Here is a 14748-nt window from a genome sequence, read left to right as displayed (position 1 = left end):
AAGATAAAAATAGAAACAAAGAACAAGAGAAATTAATAGAAAATGGTAATAAATATGGTAGATATAATCACTTTAAATGTCAATGGTCTTACCTACACTAATTAAAAGACAAAGATCCTCAGAGTGGATAGAAAAAGGACCCAACTTCGTGTTGCCTATAAGAAACCCACTTAAAATACAAAGACACTTGTAGATTAGAAGTAAATAGAGAAAGATAAACCATGCTAACACTAATCAAAAGAAGGAGGAGTTGCTATATTAACTTCAGAAGGAGCAGACTTCAGAGCAAGGAAAGATACTAGGGATAAAAAGCGGCACTGCATAATGATAAAAGGATCAATACATCACAAAGACATAATGATCTTTAATGTGTATGTGTCTAACAACCAAATGTCAAATACCTGAGGCAAAAACTGGTAGAAATGCAAGATAAATAGATGAGTCTGCTATTGTAGTTGGAAACCTTAACACCCATCTATCAGAAGTGAACAAATCTAGCAGGCAGAAAATTAGTAAGGATATAGTTGAACTCAACATCACCATCAATCAACGGGATATAATTGACATCTATAGACTACAGTCATGCGTCACTTAACAATGGGAATATGTTCTGAGAAATGCATCGTTAAGTAATTATATCATTGTGCAAACATCATAGAGTATACTTATGCAGACATAGATGGTAGAGCCTACTATACCCCTACATTATAATGGTGTAGCCTATTGCTCCTGGGCTACAAATCCATAGAGCATGTTACTGTACAGAACACTATAGGCAACTGTAAGACAATGATAAGTATTTGTGTGTCTAAACATACCTAAACATAGAAAAGTAATGTGTTATGCTATGATATTACAACATCACTAGGTGATAGGAATTTTTCAGCTCCATTATAATCTGATGGGACCACTGTCATATATGTGGTCCTTTGTTGACTAAAACGTCATTATGAGGGGAATGACGATACTTCTGTAGGACATAAAACACACCCTAACAAATTTAAAAAATGAGAAATCATACAACTTCTACTCTCAGATCACAATGGAATTAAACTAAAATCAATAACAGAAAGATGGCTGAAATCCAAAGTACTTGGAGATTAAACAACATAGTTCCAAATAATATATGGGTCAAAGAAGAAATCTTAAGAGAAATTTTAAAACATTTTGAACTAAATGAAAATTAAAATAAAACATCAAAATGTGTAAGATGCAGCAAAAGCAGTGCTTAAAAGAAAATTTATTGAATTGGACACATATATTAGAAAATAAGAAATATATAATAAAGGACTGTTATATGAAATATACAAAGAACTCTTAAAACTCAACAATAGAAAAATAACAACCTTATTAAAAAGTGGACAAAAACCTGAACAGACCCCTAATCAAAGAAGATAGATATATATGTAAATAGTCTGTTCCATATATATGGAAAGTGAACACATATAAAGATGTTCATCATATTTCATAAGAGAGTTACAAATTAAAACAAGTATTAGAATGGCTAAAATACAAAACACTGACAACACCAAATTCTGGTAAGGATGTGGAACAACAGGACAACATTTATTGCTGGTAGGAATGCAAAATGGTATAGCCATATTGGAAGACAGTTTGGCAGTTTCTTACAAAACTGCACATATTCTTACCCAAAGATCCAACAATCACACTCCTCAGTGTTTACCCAACGGAATTGGCAACTCCACACAAAAACCAGCACATGGATGTTTATAGCAGCTTTGTTCATAATTGCCAAAAATTGGAAATAACCAAAATGTTTTTAGTAGGTGAATGGATATAAACTGTGGTGTATCCTTATCAAGAAATATTATTCAGAGCTAAATAAGTTATCAAGTTATCAAGCCATGAAAAACATGAGGCAACTTAAATGCATGCTACTACGTGAAAGAAACCAATCTGAAAAGGCTACGTACTATATAATTCCAACTATACGACATTCTAGAAAAGGCAAAACTATGGGGACAGTTAAAAGATCAGTGGTTGCCAGGGTTGAGGAGGGAGGGCAATGGAAGATTTTTAGGGCAATGAAATGATTCTGAATGATACTACAGCAGTAGACACTGATAAACATTATCATACATTTAACAAAATCCATAGAAACATAACACCAAGAGTGAACCCTAATGTAAACTATGAGCTTTGGGTGCTAATGATGCATCATTGTAGGTTCATTGATTGTAATGAATGTACCACTGTGATAGGGGATGTTGATAGTGGAGGAGGTTGTGGGACAGGGGGATGTGGCAACTCTGTACTTTCTGCTCAATTTTTCTATGAACCTAAAACCGCTTTAAAAAATAAATTGTATTAATTTAAAAAAAGTCTTTGACTGAATTGTTAGAAACACAAACCTATATTTTGCCAAATTAAAAATAGTTCTTTTTTTGTGCCATGGTACAACTAATTAACTTTTGGGTGACATAATTTGACATGAGAATTCATGGTGCCTTTTTACATTTATATTTAAACTAAATATAATTCAATAAAGTACTTATTATGGATTCTACTGCCACTCACTTTGACAAGTACTATTGAGAAATATTAATCTTAAAATACATAGTTCAGAGATGTTAGATCATCTTTATTCATGAAATTATGTTCCCAGAAACAGTCTAGATTTCATTTACACAATTTGTGCTGCCCTGCATTTCATTTCCACATTTGTATTCTCTGCCTCCCCTCCTAAGCACCCTAAGGGCTCACATAATGGTGTATGATTTGCAATATACATAGAGAATGTTCCTAAATTGCTTTGGATTTTAAGCTCAAAGTATATATTGGTGGGTAATTGTTAAACTTTTTACTGTATCATTCCAAATACCAGTAATAATTGTTTTCCCAGTCTTATCTATCAACAAAAGAAATTTTATCCACAGAGAGATTAGGGAACTGCAGGATCATCTTCTGCCAGACTCTGTATGAAGAGAGTAGTGAATTTGGGGGGCAGTTCTTGCCTAACTTCTCTTTAGATTCAGAGGACATTTCACTGACACTGCTGCCTTCTCCTGCAGCTTACCCTGAACACATACATATTTCTCAAGAAGTGGGATCAGGACTTTTTATTTTGTTATTGTCTTTCCTCTCCCTACTTTGTCTTTATTGAGCATGCATCATGGGTGTAATAAAAACATTTTTAAAGGGGTAGGATGTTTGCTTGTTTGAAAAGCTTCTAGATGAGAGCTCTAACACAGGAATTCTTAACTGCTTTTTCTCTACTCTCCCCTTAAGCAGACTGGGGAAGCCTATGACAGCTTCCCAGTAGCACATCCAATCTAGAAGGAGAAATGCCTGCTGATTTGAATAGAATGTTAGCCTGGGTCACACAGTGAACTGAGTTGGGGCGGCAAAAGGATAGACAGATGCACAAACAAAGGAAAGGAAAGGGGTAAATGTTCATTATGAACCTCATGAAGCGAATGAGAAGCTTCAGGTGCAGTGCCTGCTGCCTTAGTACAACACATGCCCTTTCAGGTGACGAAGCCCATCTTTTTCATCATGTGAGCATTTCAATCAAGACGTTTTAAACATTAAACTTCCCCACTTTCCATAAAGCTGGTTTAATTTGCAGACCTTGACAGATGACATTCCTCACAGTGTGTCCCTCCCTGTTGGGGGTGGCACAGGACTCCAGGCCTAGCATCATCAAAGCCCTGCCAGAGGCTTATGGCTTAAGCACATCAGAATGACCTGGCCCTGCCATTTGGTGGGGCCCCAGGGCATTTGGGGGCAAGACAGGAATTCACAATGAGAAAGTTACTTGTGGCCTCTGTTGGAGATCCTTTCAATTAAAGCTTTTAACATTTTTCACAAGCAATCCCCAGGGATTCATTCTCATCACCAGCTTTGATGGATGACAGGCTAACACAGCAAATGACTCACCCAGCTCACTGCAAACACTATCAAAACCCATACACTCTTCCTTCTCCAAAAAGCCCTGTAGGCTCCTGACAGGGCCAGATCAAGAAGCTCTAAGAAAAGTTAATTTTACTTAAATAAATGCTGCTTTCAGCAAACATTGCTCATCACTTGAATTTTTTGTCTTTGAGTCATTTAAAAATGAAGAAAACAATGTCCTATGGTCTCTTAATAGATGGTGCATTCTCTTCATAGACTGGGCAGCAATCTGGTATCAGGAAGCAAAAGAGGCCTGATTAAAATTCCAGTCCTGCTACTGACTGTGTGACTTTAGGCAAGTTGCTTAATTTCTCTACACTCCTAATCCTTCATCTCTGCAACGGGGCTAAATAACACCTACCTCATAGTTTCCATTCTGATTCAAAGGAGGGACCTTGTCTGTACCCAAGGCATTGTTTCTAAGGGTCTAAGTATGAAGAACAGTATGTATGCATGATGTATGTATCTATCCATCTATACCCACACATATGTATACACACACATATCAGCTAACATCTAAGACCTGAATAATTACATATAAATATTTCAGATTTCCAATTTCTCTTGGAAATAAATCTGAAGATCTGGCAACATGAGGTTGAGTTTGATTGGCAGCTGTCCCTCAAGTCGTGGCAGGTACACATGGTCCCACCACTTCACTTAGTTTGTGAACAGCCTGTCCCCTTTTGTCATTTGACTGTGCTATTTTCTGTCTGCATCAGCCTCTATACCACAGGTCTTAATGGGAAGAACTCTTCAGAAAAGCAGAAGCAAACTCCAGTCAAATAGATTGGGGGTGGGTAGGCTGGGAGTTACTTTCAATGAGGGGCCTCCTTTGTCTTTCATCTTGTTGAAGAGTTAAACTTGGAAGAGAAGAATTCAGAAAGGATGGGTCAATTTTTTTAATTAAGAATTTTTTTTTTGCCACGGCCCTGGTCAAGAAGGCTGTCTGCCTTTCTCCACAGTTGCCCGGCTGAGCAGATGGTTTTTCCGGAAGTGGGAATAAAGCTATGGGTCCCAAACATATTTCAGCAATGACAGTGCTTCTCCATGTGGGCACTATCCATCCCTAGGGAGTATATTAACTTGTCAGACTTTTTTCGGTTGTCACAGTGCTTGGAAGGACACCACTTGCATTTGGTGGGTAGGACTAAGGTGGTAGAGTCCCTGCAAAATGAAGGATTTGCTGCATGCCCCACAACTTTTGGACATCCTACCAGATATTTGTATATTTATAATTATCACATTAATAATTATCTGAAAAACATACTTATAATTATCTTAACTAAAATCCAACTCCATTATGCATACAAAGTGTTTTCAAACAGTCTTAAAAAGCACTGAATTTTCTAGGAGTTCAGGCATGGTGTAAAGTGAGGAAAGAGTGTACTTTCTTTGTTCAGAAATTTACTAAGAGCTGGTTCCCAGTTCAGAAACTAGCTGAAGCCATCGCTGTTTAAGGTTTTCTGACAATCCGGCCAACTGAGTCAGTCTGCCTGTGTAGATGCCTCATTCAGCATGTTTTTACCTATGGTTGCAAATGTCTGACTATTTCATTAGGGATAATATAGAGTGTGCTGCAGTGGAGAACTGTGCACCATCTACAGGACACCCCTCCAGGTTATCTGGTTCTAATTACATGGAGACTATGCTACAGCTTTGTAAAATGTAGATAACTGACAGCAATGCAAAATAATTTTTGTCTGTAGACATGCAAATTCTGACCTATTTGGTAAATGTTCAATTGACCTCTCTACCCCACTATTAGTTTTGCCTTCATTTATACATTCATTTCAATATTCCTGATCTATAAATGTGTCCATTATTTGGTTACTCTCTTAAACAGGTTATAACATTTGCCTGGTTCCTCATTTTGAGTTAATTGAAATATACAACATATGCTCATTTTTATATCTGAGTGAGAGTCATGATTTTATCTTTTTTTAAAAAATTATCTTTTAACAGTAGTCTCAGCATTTGCAAATTGACATACATATCTTATTAAAAATCACTTTCTATTTTGTTCTCCTGTTATAACAGGATGCTATATTTATTTTTAAATGTGTCATATATAAATTTCATTCCAGTATACTAAAAGGGGTGTTCAAATATTTGTTATAAAAGGGAGCGTGGGACCTGACAGGGTTTAGAATCACAGATTCCATCAGAAATTCTCTGAACAAACCCACATATGTAACTGATGAGCTGGGTCATTATTTTTCCCAGTCAGACAGAAAGATCCAGAGCTCCAAGTAATTTACAGCAACCACTGGGCTGTGAATTGTTTTGGGAACTTCTCACCTTTCCCAAGTCCAGCTTCATTTAGATAGGACAATTACAAAATAGCTAGTTATGAGTCCCACTGACCTAAACTTCTTCCCCCATCATCAAATGCCAAGGCTATTCAATATAAATGGCATTGTCATCTGGCCACCTTCGGTAATGTCAGAAAAGATTAAATGAAGACATTTTATCTTACTTCCCCTTCTCTGATTCATATTCTTTTATCCCAAGATGAGAATACCCCAGAGTATTCATTTTCCACATCACATACAGGGAAGCCTGGTCCTGACTTGCAGCCCTATAGTAAGTCTTAGGACAACTATTCTAATACATTCATATGTTGCCACATTTTAGAATCCAAAAGGAATAGGATTTCAGGCTGAAATTTCTTTAACTCAGAAAGAAACAATGAACCATCTCACCCATCTTGATACCACTTCACCCCTAGCTGCTGGCTGGGAATGGCCTCAGCTGACAATGATGAATGAAAGAGAAAATAGATCCACTCACGGTTGTGGACTACTAAAATATCCTTATTTCAAGATGGCACTATACTTTTTTACTTAATAAACACACTTACCCCCAAAAAAGTACAGAAAACTTGGCAAATAAAAATAAACTTTAGAAAATTTATAAGCCTGGCTTATATATTGCTTTATTTAGAGGATAATTCTCACATTTTTTTCCTTCCACCTACCAAAAGGAACATGCATAATAAATGAAACTAAGCTTGGCAGGAAATCCATCAATAAGGTTAATTTAAAGTGTAGGCAGAATAGCAAATCTCCATATGGCTATCAAGGGGTTTGTTCTTGTTTCAAAACCAATTGACTTCCAAACAACAGAATATGCCTTTCTGAAGAAACCAGATAGAAGGAAATCCCAGCCACCTAAACATCCACGTCCCCATCATGATAATACAGCTCCTGGGAATTCATTTTTAGGGTCACTTAAAATATAAGAGCAAGGCTGTTTGGCTTCAAACTCTGGCTTCCTCACAAGCTTTATGATGTGGGTTAGATACAAAAGCTCCATAAGCCTCAGTTCCCTCACCTGTAAAATAAGAAGAATATACAATGCTGTGTAACATTACATATTATACACATGGTTCAGATAACTGCATTAGATAATTCATAAAAATGTTTAACAATGTGCCTGGTATTATTGCAAGTGTGAAATATTTAAGACTTGATTTTTTCAGTGATGTAAATTGGTGATAGGGTGAGTGCCATAACAGGGAAAGTATCATTTTAGAGATTAATGACTTTAAAAGAACAGCTCCTTCAAAGAGAAGATCAGGAGATAAGGCCTGGGCAAATGGTAGGCACTTTTGTTTTATAGCATGAATGAACTTGGTTCTCACTAAGGCTTTACTCTTTTCTTGGCCTAAGTCCTCCACCAAAAGCTATACTAGGGGATGGCCCTGAACCACCATGAAAACAAGACAACTTTCCTGTTGATTCCATTGGGAGTTAAGTATGCACATACAACACAAAAAATGGGAGTCTTGGGAAATGAAGGTTTTAAATGTCTGCAGCAGTGAGGTGTTAATATTTGTTTTTTGGTAACTAGTGATACTATATGTTGCCATGGAGTTTCAGTCATTACAGGGCAAATGGTGTCTGAAGATGTTAGTTGAGTCTAGGGATATCTTTTCAATAAATGAAATTCACTCAAGACACATAGAATTTGTGCTTTTTCAGAGTGGACTAAAGGCAAGTTGCAGTATGGGTATAGTATGACACCACTTTTTTGGTTATTTTGAAAAAAAAAAAGAGGATAAAAATAATATCACAAGTGTGTGTGTGTGTGTGTGTGTGTGTGTGGTATATGTCTAAGCATAGAAATTAAGTCTAGATGGAGACTCATTAAATTTTAAATGTGGTTTTACCCACAGGAAGATGAATGGTGAAGATGAAACAGACATCAAAGAGGAGGCAATTCCTTCTTTAAATTACGTTGTTTTATAAACAGTTAAGCAGCATGTACTACTTCTACAAAAGGAAGGAAGGAAAAGAATAAGGAAGGGAGGAATGGATTACTTAAGTTCTCCTTTTTTCCACTTTTCTTTCCTCTCTAAGGTCTCTTTCAGCTCTAAAAGTTTTAGTCTATGTGTAAAGAAAAAAAAAACTATAAGAATACAAATGACTATCAAGGGTATATTCACAAAGGCAACTTTTACAGTATGTTCGTTGCCAGTACAAATTTATTCCATTTAAGTCTGCTGTTTGAACTGAACCTAGAACAAAAATTGTCTTCCAAAACATTAAAAAACAAACAAACAAACAAAAAAGATCGGGAATGGTGGCTCACACTTATAATCTCAGCATTTTCAGAAGCCAAGGCAGAAGGATTGCTTGAGCCCAGGACTTCAAGACCAGCCTGGACAAAGTAGTGAGACCTTGTCTCTACCGAAAATAAAAAAAAAAAAATTAGCTGGGTGTGGTGATGTAGTCCCAGCTACTCAGGAGGCTGAGATGATTACATTGCTTGAGCCCAGGAGGTCCAGGCTGCAGTGAGCCTAGATCATGCCACTCCAGCCTGGGTTACAGAGTGAGACCCTATCTCAAAACAAACAAACAAAAAAAGAAAATTATACTCAGCATAGTTTTGCTTCAGCATCTTTGAGTTTATTGACTGGAATTTGGCAATCTCTAAAAGATATAGCAGATCATATTAAACAAGTCAGAATCCATCTGCCCAAAATGCCCCCACTCTTCCCATCTCGACCAGGTAAAGCCCAACTCAACACTATTGATTAAATTCCTAGCTGTAGAGTTGAAAACTCATGAGTTTTTATTCTAACTTTGCTGCTTAGCTGATTACCTCAGGCAAGCTAATTAACTTCTCAAAGCTTCAATTTCCTAATCTGTAAAATGAAGATAATTAAAGCCTGAGCAATCAGGCAAGAAAAAGAAATAAAAGGCATCCAAATGAGAAAGGAAGAAGTAAAATGATCTCTGTTTGCAAATGACATAATGCTATCTGTACAATGTCCTAAAGATACCATATACACCAAATAAATAAATAAATAAATAAATAAAGCCTTACTGGAACTAGTACACTAATTCAGCAAAAGTTACAGGATACAAAATCAACATACGGAAATCAGCTGCATTTCTATACATTAACAATAAACCAAAAAAATTAAGAAAACAATTTCATTTCTAGTAACATTAAAAAGGACAAAATACTTAGAAATAAACATAAATAAGGAGGGGAAAGACTTGTGCACTGAAAACTATAAAACAGTGCTGAAATAAATTAAGGAAGATACAAATAAATGAAAAGATATCCTATGGATTATGGATTGGAGGACTTAATATTGTTAAGATGTCATACTACCCAAAGCTATCTATAGATTCAATAGAATCCCTATCAAAATCCCAACGGCATTTTTTGCAGAAATAGAAAAATTTGCCCTAAAATTTATATGGAATCTCAAGGGAACCTCAATAACCAAAACAATTTTGAAAAAGAACAAAGTTGGAGAACTCCCACTTCCTGATTTCAAAACATTACAAAGCTTCAGTAATCAAAACAATGTGGTACTGGCATAACACAAATGGACCAATAGAATAGAATAGTAGCTCAGAAACAAACTCTCATGTATATGGCCAAATAATTTTCAACAAGGATGCCAAGACCCCTCAATGGGGAAGAAAAAAAAATCTCTTCAACAAATGGTGTGGGAAAAACTGGATATCTGCATGCAAAAGAATGAAGTTGGGCCCTTACCTTATACCACATACAGAAAATTAACTCAAAATGGATTAAAAACATAAATGTAAGACCTAAAATTGTAAAATTACCAGAAGAAAACATATGGGAAAATATTCATGACATTGAACTTGGTAATGATTTCTTGGATACAACAGAAGTGTAGGCAACAAAAGCAAAAATTAGGCAAATAGAACTATATCAAACTTAAAAATTTCTATGCATCAAAGGACACAGTCAACATAGTGAAAAGGTAATCTACAGAATGGTAGAAAATATTAGCAAATCATATATCTGATAAGGGATTAATATATAGAATTTATAAAGAACTTCTATAACTCAACAACAAAATAATCAAATAACTCTTAGAAAATGGGCAAAAGACCTGAATAGATGGTTTTCTAAATATGATATGATATTCAAATGGCTAATATATGACAAGATGCTCAGCATCACCAATTATCAGAAAAATGCAAATCAAAACCACAATGAGATATCCCTTTACACTCATTTGCATGGGCTGTGTCAAAAAGCAGAAAATAACAAGTGTTGGTGAGGCTGTGGAGAAATTGGATCCCTTGGGCACTGTTGGTGGGAATGTGAAATGTACCATCACTATGGAAAACAGTATGGAGGTTGTCAACAACTTAAAAATAGAACTACCATATGATCCAGCAACCTCATTACTGGATATATACCCAAAATAATTGAGAGCAGTATCTCAAAGAGGTATTTGCACACCCATGTTCATAGCAGCATTATTCACATAGGCCAAAAAGTGAAAGTAACCCATGTATTCCATTCATTGATGTATAAATGGATAAACAAAATGTGGCATATACAAACAATGGAATATTATTCAGCCTTAAAAAGAAAGGAAATCCTGTTACATGCTACAACATGGGTGAACCTTGAAGACATTATGCTAAGTGAAATAAGCCAGTCACTCACACACAAAAATACAGTAGGACTCCACTGATCTCTTGTATCTAAAGTAGCCAAATTCATAGAAATAAAGTAAAATGGTAGTTACCAGGGGCTGAGGGGAGATGAAAAGGGGAGTTGTTGTTTAATGGGTATAGAATGTCAAATTTGAAAGATGAAAAAGTTCTGGACATCTATTTCACAACAATATGAATATACTTAACACTATTACTCCATGCAATTAAAAATGCTTAAGACAGTAAATCTTAGACAACATCTTTTTAACCCAATAACAAAAAAAGAAGAAAGTTAAATGAGGTGCATGTGAAGGAATTAGGAGGGTTCTTGGCATGTAACAAATACACATTAAATACTAGCTAGTAACTGTTAATGGGATTATCAGATACTACTCCTCCAAGACAATTCCTTCCCTTCCATCCTCTCCTCAGCCTTTTCCCCACAGACACAATATGTTATTTTCCAATCTGTACTTACATTCTGTCCTGTTTTATAGCTTACACTTTTGTACTGTCAAAGACAGGAAGAGTGGATTATTCACCATTGTGTTCCCTCCTGGGTCCTACCTGGTGACATGCATATAGTAGGTCCTCACTTTTTTAGAAGTTACACTTTTTTCTCTTTTCATTACAAGTACTGTACATCATTAATATAGAAAATGTGGAGAATAGTAAAATAGAAAATGGGAAAAAATCACCCCAAATCCTACCACTTAAAAGCAATCAGAGTTAATATTTTTTTCAGCAAATACATCTTGAATTAAACAGTTAAAATAAGATGCTAACTTGCCTTAAAAGGAAGGTAGAATGTGGATTTAAGTTTGGAAATTATCTTCCTTGGGGGTATTTCAGGGTAGGTTGAGGCACCTGGTAGCCAAGAGCTTGATGGGGAAGTTGAAATAAAGGAGATCATATAACTATGATAATACAAATATAGCTCTTTTACTCAGTATATAATGCGTATAAGTCAGAGATTATTTACCTAATTAATGAGGGAACCAGCAGGATGATAAAGCTGGTTCAAAAGAGGATACACAAGATGAATACATACTTAGTAAGAGACAAGATGTTGAAGCCACCAAATTCCTAAAGTAGATATGAAACAAAGCAAAAACAAAAGCAATACAATTGTAACCTCTATGGTTATCTGTTCTACTCAACAAAAAATTTGCATCCTCTAGTAGACCAAATCATGTGCAACTTAGTTAATTAATATCTAACTTTAGGGGAACTGGATGCAAATCAATAGCCAATTGTGCCAGACAAAGTTCCTGCCCTACAGTGTCACATGACCTTGGGTAGGCCTATTGGACAGCTCTCCGCTATGACATTGAAAGGCACACAGTCATTCATCCTCTTGCCTTATTTCTGAAGTTTTGATAATTTTTCTATACTGGGAGCGTCAAGTCATTGAATAATTATTACTAATAAATATCAAACATTTATCATGGACCAGGATTGTGCTAAATGCTTTCCATGCGATATCTCACTGAATTCTCACCACAGTCTTGGAAGTAGTACTATCATTATCTGCTTTTACAGACTCTTCAATAGAAGTCTCAGAAAGGTCATTTCCCTGAGGTTATACGGGTGAGAAAGTAGCAACCCAGCCTCAGGCTTAGCTCTGTCTGCCCAGCCCTAATTATTAATACAACAGGAGTCTCCACAGTGGGATGCAGGCACTGCAGAGATAACATGAGAGGAGGCATTAGGTTGTAGAGAAAGAAGAGTGGAACTTCCATTGAGGGTGACTTAAACTCCTATTTTTTATATTTCCCATCACATAATTTTTTAAGATGTATATATTAATATATGAGGGTGTCTTAGTTTAGTCCCGCTACTATAACAAAATTCCACAGACTGGGTAATTTATAAACAGTGTAAATGTATTGCTTACAGTTATGGAGGCTGGGAAGTTCAAAATCCAAATGCCAGCAGGTTCAGTGTCTGGTGAGGGCCCAGCCTTTACTTCCAAGATGGTGCCTTAAATGCTGTCTTTTCCAGAGAAGACGAACACTGTGTCCTCTCATAGTGGAAGGGCACAAGAGCACAAAGGGCCTAGCTATTTTCCTCTAATGCTTTTATAAGGTGCTAATGCCATTGGTGAGGGAGGAGCCCTCATAGACTAATCACCTCCTAAAGGCCCTACCTCTTAATACGGTTGCATTGGGGATTAAATTTCAACATAAATTTTGGAGGGGACGTAAACATTCAAGCCACAGCACAGAGATACATGGACAAACATACATATGACAATCAAAAAGTTTTGGCGCCTTCTGCTGTAAAGCCTTTAGTTCACCGAGGCTGTGGTTTACTCACATTTTCACATCTGCTACTTGGCATTTCTGACTCACTTCTCTAAACTTACTCATCTTATTTTCTCAAAACATTTAAGATTTTGATATCCAGCTGTGTGGATTGAGAGCCTCACACCTCTTCCTTGCAGTGTGAAGGCGATACAGCATTTTCATTTCTAGAGAGATTAGGAGATGCTGGGAGGTAGCATTTTTATCCTCCTGTGCCCTGGCTGGGAAGTCCTGGGGAAGGCAGATCCACTTTCCCATTCCTTTTTGTCCCTGGCTCTGGGCTTTGTGAGGGTGGAGGGAAGAGAGGTTTACCATGAAACAGAGAGTGGTTTACACAACATGATTCTCAAATTTTCACACAGTGCTTTCAGAAGTCATATCGGTGGGTGGCTAAAGTGATCTGAAGATGAAAGAAGGGAAACAGCCCAGGTCCTAGCCTTGGAAACACCAAAGAGCAATGCAGGCTTGATGCAGAGTCTGCAGGAATTAGAGATTTGTTTCTGAAGCAAAGTGCCAGGATTCTCCCCAGTGCCAAACGGAGGAAATGCTTGGTATTTGTGGAGCAAAGCACTCCAAGTGTGCTGTAACATCAGTATTGTTGGGCATTTTTTGAAATTACTAGTTACACTTGGTTGAATAAATGCTCCTAAATGCAATTAATGTATTATATGTTAACTTCATGGATAAGCTAAGAAAAATAGTCATTATCTTGTCTCTCTAAGAGATACTACAAAGCAATATGCACATACTGAGAGGCTTTGTGTTGTTGCCACAGTTGTAGGAGACAAACAAGGAGAGACCAGAGCTCCCTGGCCCAGCTGGGGATGTCCCTTCAGCTCCCCAACACCCACACACAGACTGCTTCATGTACAGCCCTTCCCCCAACTTGGAAGCCCCCCATTGAGAAGCTGTGTTTGGGTAAATTGGGAAGTGCAGTTTCCTGCCTGGTCCCAAATGCATCCCCAAAAGCAGATGACCTTCACAGACCTCCCTAAAGGTGGATGATGGCACAAAAGTAGAGTCTGATCCCAGGAAAAAGGACGAAGCCTCCAGAAATAGGGTGGCTTTGACTCTCAGCCTCCCACTGCAGCTCTCCTCCAACCAATCCTCATCGCTTTTTTAGAAGAATGAGATAAGCTCACCAGATGATTTCCTCTGGGCTTCCCTCTTCAGGATTATAAGGAGACTCCAGAGTGGATTGTGGGTACTGAGTCTCAGCTCCCCTCTGCAGAGAAGATTTGCCGTTTGCTTGACAATTCGTTGTGCCAGGTACTGTACTTAGAAGGCTTCACTCCTTTGTATAGCCACTAGCAGTGGCTTGTATTACCTCCTTGTGAGGTCCCTTGACAGCAGCATAGCATAATTTGGGGGATTGTTAGCTATGCAGAACCTCACCTGACCCAAACCCTGCTGAAACAGACTGCGTTTGAATTAGATTCTTCAGGTGATTTGGAAATGCATTAGTTGGGAAGTACTGATTTGAACTGTTTGAGAAGTTAAACTTTATTTAACGGATCTGAGATCAAATTCCAGCTCCACCACTTGCTATGTGACTTCAGCAGAACCACCCAGCTAAACCACTC

The 14748-nt window shown here is 37.2% G+C and overlaps 1 long non-coding RNA gene across 1 annotated transcript in view; it reads right to left on the bottom strand.

Annotated features, from left to right (window-relative positions):
• LOC129465883 (uncharacterized) overlaps positions 1-14462 on the bottom strand; it is a 54711-nt gene extending 40249 nt beyond the window's left edge. The window contains exon 1 of the long non-coding RNA XR_008652043.1: positions 14308-14462. This is a non-coding gene — a long non-coding RNA (uncharacterized lncRNA). The remainder of the gene's footprint in view (positions 1-14307) is intronic.
• Between the last annotated feature and the right edge of the window lie 286 nt (positions 14463-14748).

This window comes from Symphalangus syndactylus, chromosome 17 (genome assembly GCF_028878055.3).
Source record: "Symphalangus syndactylus isolate Jambi chromosome 17, NHGRI_mSymSyn1-v2.1_pri, whole genome shotgun sequence".
In the NCBI taxonomy this organism is placed as follows: Eukaryota; Metazoa; Chordata; class Mammalia; order Primates; family Hylobatidae; genus Symphalangus; species Symphalangus syndactylus.
Note: the sequence above shows the minus strand (reverse complement) of the source record. Positions and strands in the feature narration are given on the sequence as shown.